At 37.4% G+C, this 4,212-nt stretch overlaps 1 pseudogene; it reads left to right on the top strand.

Annotated features, from left to right (window-relative positions):
- The first annotated feature begins 2,432 nt into the window (after positions 1–2,432).
- LOC142857036 (dynein light chain 1, cytoplasmic pseudogene) lies at positions 2,433–2,733 on the top strand (annotated as a pseudogene).
- Positions 2,734–4,212: the final 1,479 nt, after the last annotated feature.

Genomic DNA, 4,212 nt, shown 5'->3' with positions numbered 1-4,212 from the left:
GGTATTTTTCTACAAGTTAAGCATACAGTTAATGCACTTGTCTCTTCATTTTCTTATGATTCAATGAAAAGGAAATGCTGAACTGAAACTCACCTATGAAATTTATTTATGTTAAACCATGTCTGTTTCAATTTTTAATGTCTTTCAACAATATACTAGAGTATTTGCCAATTTTATAATAACTTAAACACTTCTTGTGATTAAACAGTCCTAACTATAATGTTAAAAGAATTAATGCTATTAACTTTCCCCTTAACACTGATTTCATTTTGTTCCATAAATTTTGTATGTTGTGTGGTCATTTTCACTGACTTTTAGGAAATCTTTAATTTCTTCCTTTATTTCTTCCTTGCCCCATTGGTGATTCAGGTGAACATTATTTAATTTCCATGTGTTTATGGGCTTCCTGAAATTAGTGTTGCTGTTAAATTCTAATTTTAAGCCATGGCAATTCAGTAAAATATATGGGGTTGTTCCAATTTTTTTGTTGTATCTGTTAAGGTTTATTTTGTTACCTAGTATGTGATCAATTTTTAAGAACGTTCCATTAGGTGCTGAGAAGAAAGTATATTCTTTTATGTTTGGATGGAATGTTCTATATATGTCTATTAAGTGAATTTGAGTCAAAACATCTGTTAGTTCCCTTATTTCTCTGTTAAGTTTCTATCTGGCAGACCTGTCCAGTGGTGAGAATGTAGTGTTGAAGTTTCCCACAATTAGTGTGTGGTGCTTAATGTGTCATTTAAACTTTAGTAGTGTTTCTTTTACATATGAGGGTGCCCTTTTATTTGTGGTATAGATGTTCAGTATTAAGAAATTAGTCATCAAAATAACAAATAATCCAGTTAAAAAATGTGGTACAGACCTTAACGAAAAACTCTCAACAGATGAATCTAAAATGGCTGAAAAACACTTAAGGAAATGCTCAACATCCTTAGCCATGAGAGAAATGCAAATCACTTTGGATATCAGTATAGCAATTTCTCAGAAAACTAGAGCAGAACATTCTTTAAGACCCAGCAATACCACTTTTGGGTATATACACTAAGGATGCTTGATCATGCCATAAGGACATGTGCTTAACTTTGTTCATAGCAGCATTGTTTGTCATAGCCAGAACCTGAAAACAACTTACATGCCCGTTGGCTGAAGAATGGGTAAGGAAAATGTGGGACATTTATACAATGGAGTACTATACAGCAGAAAAATAATAACAACTTGTAATTTGCAGGCAAATGGATGAGTCTAGAAACCATCATATTGATGAGGTAAACCAGAACCAGAAAACAAATATAATATGTACTTGCTCATAAGTGGCTTTTAGACATAAAGCAAAGAAAAGCCAGCCTACAATTCACATTCCCAGAGAACCTAGGCAACAAAAAAGACCATAAGAGAGTCATATATGGATTTAATTTACATGGGAAATAGAAAAAGACAAGATCTCCTGAGTAAATTTGGAACATGGGGACCATGGAAGATGGTAGAAGAGAAGGGAGGAGGAAGGGAGGGAAGCAGAGAAAAATATATAGCTCAATAAAAACAACATAAAAAAATAAAAAAAGAATTAGACACTTTGGTATACAAAATCTAGGGATCAGTATCAAGATCCCATACATGTGAGATAAATGCCGTAATACTGAGATACTACCCAGCTCCAAATACTCTCTTGTATCAAGAAGGAATAAATGAATACTCTGAACTTTTCATTTATTTCTGCATAAGTAATAAAAGCAAATTTCTGCTGCTGTCACACACATGTGCTATATACACATATGTATATACTTTCACATAAATGTACATGCGTAAACATATACATAAGTATACTTATATACACATAAGTGTGCATTATAAACTATGGTTGGTATTTAAATAATTCCTCTAAAATTTAGTCATCTCTTTGTACAGCTGGCTCTTTAAGTGACATGCCTGATCACAGAAAGTTGTTTTACTACTCTATTTCTCATTGGTCTAGTCTTATCCAACTTTCCCCCTTAGGGTTTGCTAGTGAAATGTCCTCCAAAGGGTATTCGACTGTGAAATTTGTTCTTTATAAAGCCACAATTCTATACTCTGGAAAAAGTAAACTGAGCAATCGCAGTTCTTTACATTCCAACTTAATATACTATCCTTCATGCTATGCAAATAGACTAATTGTTTGCGCTGTTGCCAAACAACCCCATTTTGTACACAAACACTCCTCTAAAGTCATACTTTATTCAGAAAATATTGTGGGAATTTTGATTTAATGCATAAAATGATTTTAGGTATATTATTGGGTATCTCTTTCATTTTGAATGAAATTAAAATGTCATTAGATTTGCTGTGGCTTCAATATCAGTTTGCCCTCCTCTATAGCCTGTGTCCTGAGCCATACTGACACCTTCTGCAGGAATTCTCAGCAGTGGGCTGTCCCATGTTACATTAGAAGTATGTACAACTGGAAGGCAGTGATCAAAAATGCAGTTAAGTCAAATGAGATTCAAAGGGACTCTGTAGAGTGCACTATTCAGGCACTGGAGTAGTATAACATAGTCAAGGATATTGTGACCCATATCAAGAAGGAGTTTGACAAGAAGTATTACCCACACCACCTGGCACTGCATTGAGGTATGGAACTTTGATAGTTGTATGACACATGAAACCAAACAATTTATCTTCTTCGATCTACATCAGGTGGCCATTTTCTATTCAAATCTGGTTAAAACATGGATTGTGCCAAATACTCTGTAATCCATCCCAAAATAAGGACTACATCTTAAAGTTCAAATGCCAGACACTGACCTGTCAGACTTGCTAAAGGATCACCTCATTTTGAATCCATTGCATTTGGTACAGAACATCACCCTCTCTCTGGGAGAGTTTGTGATTATAAAATATTTACTAAAACAGCTTATATTTGGTTTATTTTCCAGTATATTCTTCTGTATCCCACATTTTCTCCCTTCTGCAATTCCTTTAAAAATAAATCTGCTGGAGATGTAGTACATTAAAAATAAAAATAAGGATTGAAACTGAATCCTCCTTGAAGAATAACTGTTTTTATTGATAGTTTTTTTATCCTTCTATCTTTTTAATTATGTTCCTGTTCTTTTTTTTTAATTTTTTTATTGATAAAAGGAGGATAAAGAAAAGAAAAAAAAACAAATTTCCACCTCCTCCCACCAGCCTCCCATTTCCCTCCCCCTCCTCCCACTCTTCTCTCCCTCCTCCCACTCTTCTCCCCCTCCTCCCACGCCTCTCCCCTTCCCCCCACTCCTCTCCCCCTCCCTTTCCAGTCCAAAGAGCTGTCAGGGTTCCCTGCCCTGTGGTAAGTCCTAGGTCCTCCCCCCTCCATCCATATCTAGGAAGGTGAACATCCAGACTGGCTAGGCTCCCACCAAGCCAGCACATTGCGTAGGATCGAAACCGCGTGCCATTGTCCTTGGCGTCTCATCAGCCCTCATTGTTCGCCATGTTCAGAGAGTCCAGTTTTATCCCATGCTTTTTCTGGTAACAGTCCAGCTGGCCTTGGTGAGCTCCCAGTAGATTATCTCCACTGTCTCAGTGGGTGGGTGCACTCCTCGTGGTCCCGACATCTTTGCTCATGTTCTCATTCCTTCTGCTCCTCATTGGGACCTTGGGAGCTCAGTCCAGTTCTCCAGTGTGGGTCTCTGTCTCTATCTCCATCCGAGAGGCTGTGGAGGAAGGGGTACCCTCATCCATTGCTGGTGGGAATGCAATCTTGTGCAACCACTGTGGAAGTCAGTGTTTCGGTTTCTCAGGAAATTCGGGATCAACCTACCCCTGGACCCAGCAATACCACTCTTGGGAATTTACCCAAGAGATGCTCTATCACATGTCAAAAGCATTTGTTCAACTATGTTCATAGCAGTATTATTTGTAATAGCCAGAACCTGGAAACAACCTAGATGCCCTGCAATGGAAGAATGGATGAAGAAAGTATGGAATATATACACACTAGAGTACTACGCTGCGGTAAAAAACAATGACTTCTCGAATTTTGCATGCAAATGGATGGAAATAGAAAACACTATCCTGAGTGAGGTATCCCAGACCCAAAAAGATGAACATGGGATGTACTCACTCATAATTGGTTTCTAGCCATAAATAGGGTTCACGGAGTCTACAATAGGCGAATCTAAAGAAGCTAAGTAAGAAGGTGAACCCAAGGAAAAACATATAGTTATCCTCTTGGATAAGGGAAGTAGA

The sequence above is a fragment of the Microtus pennsylvanicus genome, chromosome 9 (assembly GCF_037038515.1).
Source record: "Microtus pennsylvanicus isolate mMicPen1 chromosome 9, mMicPen1.hap1, whole genome shotgun sequence".
NCBI classification, from domain to species: Eukaryota; Metazoa; Chordata; class Mammalia; order Rodentia; family Cricetidae; genus Microtus; species Microtus pennsylvanicus.
This window is presented reverse-complemented; position numbering and strand designations above follow the sequence as displayed.